Consider the following 16,029-nt stretch of genomic DNA (forward strand, 5'->3'; position numbering starts at 1 on the left):
AAAATAAACTTTTTCTGTCTTCCACATCATATTAGATTGTTATGACTTATGAACATAACATTTTAAAACCATGTTCTAAAGTGCTACGAACTGCTACGTAGAGCTACGAACTTACGCCACGCTATGAGTTGCTATGCCGTGCTATGAACTGCTACGCCGTGCTACGAACTGCTACGCCATGCTACGAACTGCTACGCCTTTTTTTATGAAATAAGGGGGCAAACGAGCAAACGGGTCACCTCATGGAAAGCAACTTCCATCGCCCATGGACACTCGCAGCATCAGAAGAGCGTGCGTTGCCGGCCTTTTAAGAGGGAATAGGGTAATAGGGGAGGGTAGGGAAGGGAAGGGAAGGAAATAGTTGAGGGTAGGGAAGGGAATAGAGTAGGGGTTAGGGGATTGGGCCTCCGGTAAACTCATTCACTCGGCGAAACACAGCGCAAGCGCTGTTTCACGTCGGTTTTCTGTGAGAACATGGTATTTATCCGGTCGAGCCGGCCCATTCGTGCCGAAGCATGGCTCTCCCACTTATAAAATGCTACAATGTATAAAATGCACGCCTGTGTTACAAAATGCTACGCCCGCGCGCTACGCTTCGAACTGCTACGCGGCGCTACGAATTGCTACGACTGAGCTACAAATTTCTACGCCGCGCTACGAACTGCTACGCTGCTTATGCATTTTGTCGAAATTATAGTGTTTTTATTTTTAAATTTTAATACCTCTTATAATAATGTTGTGCAATTAAAAAAATCGCTCAGATTTTATGGTCAAGGTTAACCCTCGGTTGGTCGCGCTTTTAAAATAACGTCGTTGGTCACCTGGGGTCTTTGAAAGCCCGAAGATTAAATGACTGAAAAATGACATAAATTTATATATTTCTTCTCTTTTTCCACAAATTATTGTTATTTATTTTAATATTAATCAGAGTAAATCAAAAAATTAATTATATTTTCAATGCTTATAACCAAAACTCACAATTTAAAAATAGAAGTCAAAAAGTTTTAAGTGGAAACCGTAAGATAGGAAAATTAAAAAAAAAATCATCATAGTTTCAAAATTGTGGTAAAACGTGTAGATAAATGAAATAATAGTCAAATTTCCTATAACTTAGATTGAAATTTAAAAGGCTAAGTCCAAATAACATTTTCCAACTATTGAATTTTTCAACTATTGAATGTTAAACATTGACAAATTTTCAGCACCAAAACCTTGTATATTTTATACATTTTCCTAATCTAATACTTTAAACATAATATGGTAAATATATCGACAATTAGTTTCTAATCACATCACCATCAAATAATCATCATCATTTTGGTCTACATAGCAAAATATGCATTTCTGGAAAAGTGCGTCTAAAACTTCTTGTAAGTGATATAAAACAATAAGAACCAACACACGTACATTTTCATAGATTTTTAATTAAAATACAAGGAAAATCACAAAAGAAATCCATTTCGGTGTGAAAACTGTATGAAAATATCAAATTAAATTTAGTTATGCGGTTCATCACCTGGGGTCTTTAAAGACCCCAGCGTGAATAAACACATCTGTATCACACAATACATGCACGCAAGCCCAGATGAGTGGCAATTATCGAAATATAATTCTTTTTAAGAAGCTACCTAAAGAGCGGAGTTGCTGCGATTAATTTAAATATAGTTTTTTCTCGTTTTCACAAACCCGGTTGGTCGCGTGGGGTCTTTAAAAGCCCGGAGGCTTTTAAAGACCCCACGCGACCAACCGAGGGTTAATTTTATGTTTAATAGTAGGCTCTTAGATGAATGACTCTAAGCATTTATTATAGAACTTGACACTGTAATCCACCTCACTTTCGCTGTATTTTAAGAGGGCATTTTTACCTTACTATACTATGTTTACATAATATAAAATGTATACATTGTAAGTGTATCGTTTGTCGTGAGGCGTGCACGGACGCGGTGACCCGTGTGTGTATTATGCAGGAGACATTCCACGTGCCGCTCGCTACAGATATATCTTTCATATTACACTCTTCTTGTATCAACTCGTCGACTTTTCTATTTTATGATGCATCAAGCTAAATAATTTTCTTTGAAAATTTAAACTTAAATTACAAAGTGATTGATAAATTATTATTAATATTTTTACTAAAAAAGTACAATTATCAGAATAATGGATACTTTTCTAGCAGTTTATATAATATTAATAACTATACCTTCGTAAATACAGCATTTCAAATGTTTTCGAGATGAAAATAGTCTATTTTACTTCTATAATCTTTACAAACTTTTACATTTAAAATAGTGGGATGGTAGGATTTTACTCTAATGAAACTTTACAGCTCGTTGTAAAATTGGACAAGTATGAGGTCGATGTTCAGAGCGACTTACAAAGCGCTTCCCACAATTGTTGGTGAAGAAATCGTTCCAGGAAATTATTGCCATTTTATGTTGCTCGTGAGTTGACTTTGTGACATAAATGCTATATTGTGCTGAAAATTCTAGTCTCTGTGTACGCCTTTATACTTTTTTAACAACAGTAGTTTATTTCACAATAATTTTTTATTTAGCTTGAAACATGCAGTCTTTTTAAAATTAAACATTTTTGTCGTTGTTAAATAATCTAAATTTTAGGATACCTACTTACTGTTGCACTACAACTCAAGTATGTTACATATTTTTTTGAGTTTTCAATTTCAAATGCATTTTGTACAGGGTGTAACATAAATAAGTGATAATACTTTAGGGTTTGTACGTGTTCCTTGTAGAGAGTTCACTGTGAAAGTAGCAGCGCTGAAAGACCAAAAAAATTTTCACTTTTGTATGGGGAAACTCGTGACGCTAGAGCCCTTGCCCATGCAAAAATGAAAAAAAATTTCGTCTTTCATTGCTGCTACTTTCACAGAGAACTCCTACAAGGAACACGTACACATCCTCAAGTATTATCACTTATTTTTGTTACACACTGTATAGCCTCAGATATACATATTTTTAGAATTGCAATTTGAGTATTAATGTTTGAGGTCTCCTTAAAATGCACCACGAAATTTGATAAAGTGCCAAGAGCGCAATTTCATATTGAAAAATTTATAACTTAGCGGAATAATTGCTTTTTGAATTTCCCGCCACTTACAAAGTTACCTCCTCAAACGCTTAATGACTTATTGAAATTTGTTCTGTGCTTTTATTTCATTTGATTCTATTGTTTCGTTGTGAATGGAGTTTTATTAATTAATCGCCATTCAGATTTTCCAATACATTTTTATTCACTTTTTACTGATTTAAACTACATTTGGTTAAACAATATGTTGCATAAAATATAATATACATATTTGGTTACACCAGATACAATATGATACCTACTCATCGTTTTGTAAGTCATCCAAATATACCAATCGAGACTAATATCGGGAAATCGTTTTTCAATTGTTTCGTGCAGGAAAATATACATCTAAAATATTTGACAACAAACAGAGAAAAAGTATTATTTGAAGAATATGTATTAAAGGTTCGAGCAAATAAGAAGTATTCGATTCTCACTACTAGGATACGAGTTTTTATGTAAGAGAGTTAACCAATAGCCATACATATTATACCATTTTTTTACTAGGAGTAGACCGTGGTGTCCAGATTTTGAGTAGCAAAAGAATACTGCGTCACGTCGAGCGTAAGTTATTACATCAGCAACATTGAATTCTAGAACAGGACCGAGTAAGTCTTTTACGTACAATATTTATTTAGGTATTGCCTGCAGTACCTTAAAGCTCATACATGGAATAAAGATTAGGAGATATTCACATAATGATTATAATAATAAACACACAATTATTGGTATAAGAAGTTTACTAGTATCCATAACATTCTTTACAGCTTTTTAAATCATTTTAACGAAGACCCTAGTAAAATCCCACCCTACATAACATTTGGAGTCACATTTATGATACCTAAAGACTACAGCGAATCTGAAAATCCAGCTAAATATAGACCAATTACTTGTTTGCAAACTATTTATAAAATATTAACTTCCTGCATATCTGAATTAATATACGAACATGTTGATAAAAAAGAATACACTAGCTGAACAACAAAAGGGGTGTCGAAAATTTAGTCAAGGTTGCAAAGTGCAATTAGCAATAGATTCTGTAATTCTCAAAAATGTCACTAAAACTAAATCCGATTTGTATTCAATGTATATTGATTATAAAAAAGCATTTGATTCTGTCCCTCACACCTGGTTACTGCAAGTTCTAGAAATATACAAAATACATCCAAAAATTATTTATTTGTTAAAAACCATAATGACATCCTGGAAAACAAAACTAAAATTAAAAACACCTACAAAATTCGTAGAGACTGACCCTATACAAATTTTAAGAGGCATCTTTCAAGGCGACGCACTCAGCCCACTTTGGTTTTGTTTATCCCTAAATCCACTGTCTAATATCTTAAATTCTACAGACGCTGGGTATCGCACTATAACGACATACATAGAAAAACTGAAACTATAAACCATTTAATGTATATGGATGACATAAAAATTTATGCTGACAATGAGGTTGACCTATATAGACTGACTGAACTAACTGAACAATTTACGAATGATATTAAGATGAATTTTGGGATAAACAAGACTAAAATAAATTCTATAAAATCAGGACGTTCGTTTCAACATATTTTTACACTTCAATCCGGTGAATATATAGAGTCCCTTGATGAAGGAGAAACGTATAAATATCTAGGATTCAATCAATCTCACCAAATAGAACACAAGAATAAAATAATCTACGACAAAAATTTCAACATCGTCTCAATGCAATCCTAAAATCAAACTTATATGCCCGAAATATCATTGAAGCAATAAATACCTTCGCAATTCCAATACTAACTTACTCTTTCGGCATAATAAACTGGAATAAATCAGAACTAATAAATATACAAAGAAAAATCAACACGACGATGACTAAGTTCCGCAAGCACCATCCGAGATCATGTGTACAGAGATTAACATTACGCCGAAAAGAAAGTGAAAGAGGCGTTATCGATGTAACTAATCTTTATAACAGACAAATATTAAATCTAAGACAAAAAAAATTCTGTAAGGCTGAACTCTCTACACTCCATAAAGCCATAGTTATAACTGATAACAAATTTACCCCTTACTCTCAAAATGACCGACATAAAGTAGTAGATGACAAAACCAAACTCGCCGAATGGGCCAAAAAGTCTCTCCATGGAAGACACCTGCACGACTTATGCCAAACAAATGTCGATAAGGAAGCGTCGAACGCGTGGCTGAGTCGTAGAGATCTCTTCCCAGAGACTGAAGGGTTCATGATAGCCATACAGGACCAAACAATAGAGACCAGAAACTATCAGAGACACATCACTAAAACTCGAACCGCTGACAGTTGCAGAAAGTGCCAAAGTTGCCCGGAAACCATACAGCATATTACTGGAGCATGTAAAACAATAGTACAGACTGACTACAAGCATCGGCATGACCAAGTTGCTGGTATAATACATCAGAGACTTGCTAAGCAAAGACACTACATAACTGACATTGAACCTTATTACAAATACAAACCTGAATATGTCCTGGATAACGCCTCTACCAAACTATATTTTGACCGAACCATACTGACTGACAGAACTACACACTACAATAGACCTGACATAACCTTAGTGGATAAAATTAACAAAACTGCATACCTGATTGATATAGCTGTACCGAATACACACAATTTACAAAGTACAATAGCCGAGAAACTTACTAAATATATAGAACTCAAGGCTGAAATAGCCCGCCTCTGGAACCTGCAAAAAGTAACTATAGTTCCCATAGTCCTATCGACCACAGGTGTCATCCCTAAACAACTACATAACTCTCTAAATACCCTCCAATTACCCCTAAACTTAGTATATTTACTGCAAAAAGCAGTAATCTTAAATACTTGCCGCATTGTAAGAAAATTCTTACAGTCTGATGATAAAGCTACTACTCTACATACATCTCAATCAAACCTATATACATCATACAATATGTTAGAAACCGATCATACCAACCCTCAGCATCATACCAACAGCTAAACACAAATTACTTACCTGGTGTGTACTTGGCTTCGGCCCGTACATATCAGTTTACCGGTGAAAGCCGAGAAAATCAAAATAAAATATAATAATAATAATAACCTGCAGACGCTTCACACCACGTCAGTCTGGCCCCGTGCTAAGTACCTAAAGGACTTGTGTAATGGGTACCAGACAACGGAAATATATTTAATACTTTAATCTATACATGTATTTAAGATTTTTATTATATAATACCTAGGTAACACTGAAAATGTTTAAAAAATGAAAAACGGCTTAATGTAGAAAGTAGCCAATACTTTTATTGTTTTTAGAAGTAGTCTCCGTTCCTCTCTACACATCGTCACATTCGATGGAATCACCGAAAAAAGCAGTGGGCCCAGTCTTCCTTAGGGGTCTCTTCTGTGGCATTTTCGTATGCTTTTATCGCATCTTCAGGGCTCGTAAAGCGAGTACCTCGAATTTTATCTTTATTTCTTGGGAATGAATTAAAGCCGCAGGGTGCCAGGCCAGGATTATATGGCGTATGGCTCAATATCTCAACACGTGCCATAGTTAAATATTCAACAGTCCGTCTCGCGGAGTGTTTATCTTCCTCTATCATGCGTCGCACAGCACTAATGTTTACTTCAGTAGTCGCTGTTAAAGGACGTCCCTCACGCGGATCATCAGTGAGATACGTCCACGTTTAAACTCGTTAAACCAATTGTAAATAGTGACACGAGATGGGGCTTCATTATGAAATGGTAATAGCAGCCTATCAAAGCTTTGTTATTGAGTAAGCCCACAACGAAAGTCATAAAAAATCATTAACTGAAAATTTTCTCGCGTTAAGTTCATTTTCACGTGTAACAAGAGTTTTAGATTTGCCGCCAATTCACCAAAACAAATGACAAATAAATGTAATATACCAGATTATGTTACCAAAGAGTTCTAAAATTGTAATTTAAAAAAAGTTTTCATTAGTAATGTTTCTAACTAGCTAGTTCTAAACACTTTCAGTGTGACCCACGTACACATATTTAATATATATCGCCCCAGAAACTTTGAAAACTTTTTGTTCCGTCGGCGGGATTCGAACCCGCGACCCCCGGCTTCAGCTACCAACAGTCCACTTACTGAGCCACAGAGGTCGTCAATAATTGATCAAGATTGGTGACTTTGAGGATACAATATGTCTTCTCTGTCGAACCACGCATGTTAAAAGGGAACACAAAATTTGTACATACGATAGCAATTAAATTATGCTAACGCAGCCAACGATAGTGGTCAGAATTAGCTGCGACCACCGTACAACGGCAGCGTTGGCTCGCACGTTTTGTCTGAATAATTCCAAACATGAGGCATACCGACTTATTTCATGGAATGTTAGTACTGTGACCTATACACTATACATTGACTGCACGCATAACTGGATTCTCAAAATGCCAAAGTTCCTTTGATATATTAGTAGAGATACACTTTATAATATTATCTTATATATAAAATTCTCGTGTCACGGGGTGCGTGGTTGGACTCCTCTGAAACGGCTCGACTGATTTTCGTGAATCTTAGCGAGCTCGCTAAGATTCACGAAAATCATAGCTATACATACCGAGTCGATACTCGGGTTGAAAATCGGTCAACATCTACTTTTTACATTGATAATTCAATTATGTAAGTAATAATTAATTTAATAAATTAATATGGGCGAAAATCGAAATACTTTATACGGCAAAACAACGTTTGCCGGGACAGCTAGTTATAATAATGAGGTATAAAGTTTGTTTTTTTTGTTTGTAGGGTAGGTAATCACTGAAACTACTAGTCCATTTGCAAAAATGTTAACAAGCAAGCTGGTGTGTTCCTGAGTGACATAGGCTATATTTTATGTATAAAGATTGTGTAAAGATATAATATAAATTAAATCGTTGCTTCCCTTGACCTTATTGTTTCATGTTCAAAGAAAATCACAGAGCTAGCCTAGATAATAATCTAACCCCCATCAAAAACCTTACGACAGATAATGTTTCTTAATTTTTATAGACAATTCATGGAAAAAAATGTTACTATGCGAATATGACCAGAAAATATAAATTGTAAATCCTAAAAAAAGCCACCACACATTTTAAACTTTTCCTAGTTAGAAACATAATTAACGGTTATGAATTTCTTTTTAACACATTTTTTTAGATAGCCACAAAAGTTTGGATTACAAGCTAGGTGTTTCGTAAAAAAGGATGGCGGGTCAAATTCAGTTCGGAATTCGGTAATTAAATTATTATACCAACTACGTAGAGTTGCTTGTTATTTTCGCGCTGATTTTGCGAGTTCTTAAAAGTTAATTTGCGAGCTTCATTGGCATTTTTGGGAGGTTCGGAGTTACCGGCATACTAATTTTCAATTAATTTCTCAACATGAGTATAATTTCTACGTTGATTTAAACTAACATTATACATTGACGTATCGAATAATGTATCGTATTTTGATTCAGTCATTGAAATATTATAATTTGTGCTATTCTAGTTTATTCTACAGTAATTTTTCAAACACAACTTAGACCTTTACTCAGATTTTAATCCCTGTTTCAACCTTTCGTTTCATCAAAATATTCTTTTAATTTTTTTACCTCACTCAAACAGATGAGGGAAAAAAATACCAGCTATTCTAGATTTAAAAATATTGCGCATTGTACAGCTAGTAGTTAAAATTGAGGTAATTAAGTGCAGAAATTTCTTTTGTTGGTTACGAAAGTATAGTCTCATAATAAAACAATTGGCAAGAATAGAAGTCTCTTTTATATACTTATAAGTAGATTAAATAAATACTAATAAAATGCGATAAAGCTAATGTTATCTTATATCTTTAAACGAGCAATTCTTGTTGTATATATATATATATATATATATATATATATATATATATATATATATATATATTACTCTTGTTCTTGTGATATATATATATATATATATATATATATATATATATATATATATATATATATATATATATATATATATATATATATATATATATATATATACAAGAACAAGAGTTGCTCGTTTAAAGATATAAGAAAGATATAAGATAAGCTATACATGCTACGGTCTACCAGACAGGTCCCGTGTGCAAGTATGCCTGCGCAGGTGTCACTCGAAAGAATTGATTTTCGATTTTGCTACAGTCGCCTGCGCAGGTCTATTCGCACACACATTCTGGTAAACCTGCGCAGGCATACCTGCACAGTACACAGTAGCGGGTATGGCAGCCATAAGGACACACACATGCTTAGAATTTGTGTTTTTATCGATTCATGGGGTTATTTTCATTTAAAAAATGTTCACCCCCGAGAAGGGGTGTGAGTCACCCCCAGGGAAAAAGCGCAAGTTGGTACTATGTCACTTTTGCTTCTTAAATTTTCATGAAATTCGATGGAGGTTCCACAAAATAAAAGGTTCATCGAAACTTTCACTGACTGCCCAACTAGTTCACAATCTCATACTGAGAATGATAAATCCGATGTATTGAGGACGATGGAAGACAAATCATAAAGTTGCAATTTCAGAATAAATGTAATTAATATGATTGTGAATTAAACTTGAATTTCAAACGGAGCGACAAAAATCGAATAGCCCACTGGCGGCAAATTTGTAAATCCGACACTGAATTTGGGACTCATTAAGATCTCCATTCTTTTGACATCGAAGTCCATAGACAAGTATTATATTGATTGTATTGAACTTAGCTCTTCTTTTTTACATTTATATTTTGGTAGGATAATAATTATTATTATTCATAGCTCAGCAGCATTAAGAACATAGTTCAAATGTCTACCGAGAGATGGCACTGTCGGGTGGCTACATCGCGCTAGTGCTTGTATGAAGTTCAAAAACTAGATCAAGTAAACCACTTTGTCATTAAATTCGAAAAATAATTACTATATTATTTTTAATTTTGTAAGGAGCGCACGTTGTGATGCTTCTAATGAGGAATTAACAAATTGAAGAAGTGGTGGGTCGTTTAATCTCGTTTCGATCAACGAAACGAGATTATATTTTATCGTTCATCGTAACTGTCAGGTCCGTGTATTATTATTTATTTTCCTCTATGGTCAGCGGGGCTAAAATGTAGGGATGTGACTTTGCAGATAAAAAAATCGATTTTTAAATAATCGATTTTTTTAAGTTAAAAAAAAAAAAACGATTAATAAATAATCGATTTTTCTTAAGAAAATAATCGATTTTTAATATAAATATTTTTTGCAAATTTTTTAATCTACTTATAAGTATATTATAAAATAATCGATTATTAATCGATTATTTTTAAAAAAATCGCGTATGAAAATCTATTTTTACTAAAAGAAAAATCGATTTTTAATCGATTTTTTTCTTAATCGATTATTTTTTCACATCCCTACTAAAATGGTTGCTTTGGAGAATCATATAATTAATCATATGATTAATTTTTAAACTCCACTTTACGTGCAATTTATATTGTGATTCACTTAGATTAATGATTGGTCTCGCGAGCGAAGCGCGCGGAGAAAAAATCATTAATCGAAGCGAATCACTTTTAAACTCCACTTTGCGTGCAATTCATATAGTGATTCGCTTACATCACTGATTGGTCTCTCGCGCGCGGCGACCAATCATTAATCGAAATTCGAAGCGGATCACTATATGAATTGCACGCAAAGTGGAGTTTAAAAATGAATCATATTATGATTCAATATATGACTCTCCAAAGCGACCATTTTAGCCCCGCACGTCTCAATACATGAGCCAAATTTGACACGTTTATGTTTAACATTTTCTGAATTATGAGGGAGTCAAAACTGGCTGCAAATGGTTTGTGTAATATTTTGTGTAATACACAGTGCTGTTCGCCAGTTCTGTTATACTTGAACTTGGCTTGACACGCTACCGTGTATCTAGATAGCACTATTAAATGATAAACTAATAGTTTAAATTGCACAAGCGTTTGTCGTTTGTATTTCCTGTTCTAGAATAGTCTGCACAATACTCTCCTTGGCCGAGGTTATTCCGGTATTTGCGAAAATAGAAATCGATATTCAATACAGCTTATAACTGATAGTACTGGAGATATTATTGTTCATCGCAAAATGCTATTAACAGTTTTAATCCATGGTTTATGCAAAAATAACAACAAGCAACAAAAATAAAAACATAACAAAAATAACTATATTATTATGAAAGAAAAAAAATTGTGTAAGTATAGCTATTAGCTCTCATCTGTCATGTTTTCTAAACTAATATTATATTTCTATTTTTCTGGAAGATACTTGGAATCCCTGGACTTTTCCTTACATTTACATTAGATATTTTTATCATTTGCATTCTGCTTTTGCATGTAACGCTACGCGTTAAACTAGTACTTAACTGCCACCTAGAACTAATAAAAAGCCAAATGAAAGTTATTTAATGCCCTATTTAATATTTATTTAAAATGACGTCTTTAATCGGTAGCACCTTCGCAACTTAGCAATGCCTTTTTAATATAATCCGTAATATTGCATACCCTCGAGTAAATAAAGTAAAGGAGAATGAAGTAAAATGGTCCAAATTTCCACCACTAACGAGATCCATATTGACTTATTGTCCAGTAAAATAATATAGAGTAACTTTCATTATGAGATAAATTATTAAAAATAAGCTTTCAGTAAAAAGATATGGGCATATGAAAAAAAATTTTTTTTGAGTGAAAATATTGATATTGATATTCATCTATTTCAGTAAAAACCTAATAGGAAATGCCAAGCGGCATGATATAACATATATTGAGTAGTTTAAAAGAGCAATGGATCATATTAACACTATTTTATGGAATAAAATGGTAGAATTTTTTTTCATTCCGTCATAACTTTTTACTTATAGGATATTTTTGGTTGCGGTCCAGTTATAATGATTCCGTATTTAGCATACATTTGGTTGTGGACATGTGCACCAAACTCAATACATTTTTATTACATCAACAATATTTTTCATACAAAATGGTAAATATTATGACTTTTCATTCAGCCCTAACTTTTCACTGATAGGGTATTTTTTAAATGCGGTCTGGTTATAATGACTCAGTATTAAGTAGACAATTTTACTATATAATAGGTCTCGTTAGTGGTGGAAATTTGGACCAAACTTAATACATTTTAAAACATACTCCTTGATTCGGTAGCGATACAGCATGTTCTTGTTAAGCCGAATAAGACCTTATAGCCCTGGCAGTTACAAAACTCGCGTCGCTTATGGACTTAGGTAGAGATATTATACTCCTAATGAGATTAACGAAGTAAGCCGCCGAACGGCCAGTATTGGCTTTTCCGACCCTCGAATATCGTTTCGATCGCAGGTCGTCTCACTCGCGCATGAGACAGCCACAAGTATGCACTATGCACACGACTCACGAGTGAGATAGCAATGAGATTCAAAGCTTGAGAATCGAAACTCAGGTCCAGGGCCCGATCTAAGGAGGGAGGGGCGAGCCGGGCATTTGCCCAGAGCGGCAAAAATGAGGGGCGGCAAAATTGACTTATTCCTATCTTCCAACCTAGCCATCCACCACTTAAGTTTGAGAATTTTACCAGCTAACCTACCTTAAGTTTGGTAGTGGAAATATTTGAGTATTTTCTTAAATATTCCTCCCATTTTCCCCCAACAAATATGTTTCCTGTATGTAAAGGGCGGCGAAAATGATGGGCTCTGCTCAGGTCGAAACAACGTTACATTTGCATGTTTGGAATAAGAAATATCAAAGTTTGCTAACAACTTCAATGGAATAACGTTGTTAAATCTTTTTCAAACAAACAACACTTGCAAAGTTGGGCCAAACATAGATTTTCTATTATTTTAAGTTTAAAAGTCAAGTTTCCTGTGTGGAAAATATTTTTACCGTATTATTACCGTAGTTTTTAGACATATACGTAAAACGTTAAAAATAAGATATAGTCGTGAGTACCTTTGATATAGTTCGACCAATTTACGTACTAGTATTCTGCTATCTACCTATGTACTCGTATGTACTTAATTAATTTCTCTGGTAGTATCTATGCCGACCTCCTCATGTCACAATAATTGTAGTTTTAGGGTGTAGTAAGTGCTTTAAAACGTCAGGTGTTTTTGCTTAGAGACATATTTTTAGTAGGGTAGTATTTAATCGAGGGACTGTAAATTACAGTTTTAGGTGTCAAAATTTTTAACTTAGAAAAATTGAATCTATATTTAATATTGAAGTTGCCCGTTATGTATTTCCAGTCGCTCACTTAGTAATACAGTCGCTCGGATAGAATTTTAATATCTCAAATAGATTAATCGCAATTCACATTTTGTAAGCTCGTTCTGGATTTTATTATAAATCAATATTAGTCGTTAGTTTAGTTTATTTTTCGCTTAGTCAAATTAATACCGCTCATGTTATTAAAAGAGTATGTTCATCATCAGTCGCAAAGTAATTTTTTGTTCGCTCGTTTTATTATTACTTATGAAGTTTAAGTTATAATTTGTAAATTGTAATAAATACTAAAGTATTCGTATACATCAGGAATTTATATACTTAGCTTATGTCTGTTGTGATAAACAAACTTTTACTTTTCCATTATAATTACGAAATGTTACGAGAAATCTTTTCTGAAAATATTAAAGTATGAGAAATACTTGTTTTATGACCTCCTTTCGTACTTCTTTTAAATAAGTCAATTATTTCTTTTGATCAGAAACGGAACAAAGACAAAACGAAATTTTGTAACTAGATTTCGCTGAAACATGTTTGAAGTTGAAAATTGTTACACGTTGCAAACTTTTTAAATATTAACCCAAACGCAAGGCTATCTTCATTACATTTTCTCACAGGCGAGCTCTCAATAAAAACAAAAGGCGAACTTCCTCATAGTCTAAAGCATTTTATAATGCACAGAGGTCCATCTCGGCTTTTAAGTTCTTTTTTCGAATTGGATCAGAAAAAGAGAAGATAGATTTCTTGAGTAGCGCTAACCTCTCTTGTTACAAACTAATGGTTCCTTCTTGATAAAACACACATTATTATACGCTGCTATCTATAAAACCATGGTAGCTTTCAATCCACCCAGCGTCTGCAACATTTAGCCTACGATGACAACAGAGAGGACACAGACAAACAGACATATAGCACATCATTAAGTTCATAAAAATATGTAATAGTAACGTATCCGTCTGTCTGTATGTGTCTATCCGTGGCATCGTAGTGACCAAATTGGTGGACCGATTTTGATCTAGTCTTTTATTTGAAAGCTGACATGATCGAGTTTCGAGAGACCTATATTCATCATTATCAGGCCCTGAAAAATTTCGAGGGTTTCTTTAAATATTGAATAGGTAAATAAAACATATTTTTTTATTTCACGTTTATTTAATAAAACACATATAAATACATCGTCACACGTAAATATAGTTTCGATACATTTGCTACCGTAAATGCACGTTGACTGCCGAGCTTCACTAGATGTAACTCGTCCTAAAGTATTATCTGATGCATTTTTAAACATTATCCCCGATGGTACCTAGATTTTTGTATACTTACTCTGTTTTATTTAAGTTTTTTCCTAATGCGCTCCCTAGACGATAATTCAGCATTACATGCGTTATGTGCTGCTATGCACGCATGATCGTTTATGGTTGATTGATGTGAATGACATGCAAACTACGTGCTGTACATTGATTGACAAGTTCTTTTATGTTTCGTCCTGCAATATGTACATTACATGTACGGATGATCGTTTCACGATCGGCATGTCGTGCAACAATGAATACTGTCACGTATCTACGTGACAGTATTAATACACATACATGACATGACATGCATCTGCATGTCATGCTGAATAACCGTCTAGAGAGCACTTAATGCTAATATTTGGAACGTGTCAAAATTAAAATGTCATTGTGTTTCTTTATTGCAAGGGTAATATACCCATATTAGGTGACTTTGAAATTCGTAACATTATAACCGTCTATAATAAGCTTTATTTGCATTTAGATAATAATGAATTGAAACAGAGTTATGATTTACCTTTCTTTAAAACTTACCTAAGAAATGAATATCGTTTAAGGCGAGGATAAACCCCAATTTGTTATTCCGTGACTCCCGGTTTACCTAGTTCCAATATAATAACGAAGTGTTAAAAAATATGAGATATAAAGCACAATATTTAAAATACCTTAAACCATAAACATTTTAATAAGACGTAATACTTTGGCTGTAATTAATTTACAAACTTACCTCCGAAAAAACACTATTTCATCGAAATATAAGTATTAACTAGGATAATTGTACATTTTATTTGAATAAATTGTTAGTAAATCTATATTAAAAATTCTTTAACCGAACAATTTTGTTTCTTAATATTTATTTCCAAAGATATTTTAAAAAAACATGAAAAATAGAGAAGATCCGCCCGAGAACCTGTAGTTTTATGCTAAGCTAAAATGAATCTTATTGCGATGCGTATACGCTTGGTCTTTGGTTGTGTGCAAGGTTATCGTTTTTGATTGAGATTAATCCCCGCCTTAATTAGAAAATGAAACTTTTTATGGTAAATGAATAAAACCATTAACTTTATAATTGATTATTAAAATTTCGATTATTATTAAAATATGTTTATACGGTGAGTATAGAAAATAGAATATTATACTTTCATTAAATTAACAGTAAGCCATACATAATATTATAGATACCTATTATTTAAACGAAACTGATTTAATTCATTGACAATGTCTCTCAACTAAAAACTACTCTACATTATAAATAAATAAGTAATAAATATATAGCAAAATGTAATTATTATTTACTAAATTGCACCTTAAATAATAATAAGCTGCGTACATTTCACGACCACTCGACAACATTTTAGTTTAATTCAATATTAAGGGAAAACATCTTAAACTTAACAAGTCGGGTAACAAATTTAGACAAAGTTATTTATAAACTGTAG

At 33.3% G+C, this 16,029-nt stretch overlaps 1 long non-coding RNA gene across 1 annotated transcript; it reads left to right on the forward strand.

Annotated features, from left to right (window-relative positions):
• Nucleotides 1–1,920: 1,920 nt before the first annotated feature.
• Nucleotides 1,921–14,747, forward strand: LOC121733709. The gene is made up of 4 exons (XR_006036598.1): nt 1,921–1,930; nt 6,216–6,229; nt 9,310–9,312; nt 14,660–14,747. It is a non-coding gene; the product is annotated as an uncharacterized LOC121733709 (long non-coding RNA).
• The last annotated feature ends 1,282 nt before the right edge of the window (nt 14,748–16,029 follow it).

This window comes from Aricia agestis, chromosome 14 (genome assembly GCF_905147365.1).
Source record: "Aricia agestis chromosome 14, ilAriAges1.1, whole genome shotgun sequence".
Classification (NCBI taxonomy): Eukaryota; Metazoa; Arthropoda; class Insecta; order Lepidoptera; family Lycaenidae; genus Aricia; species Aricia agestis.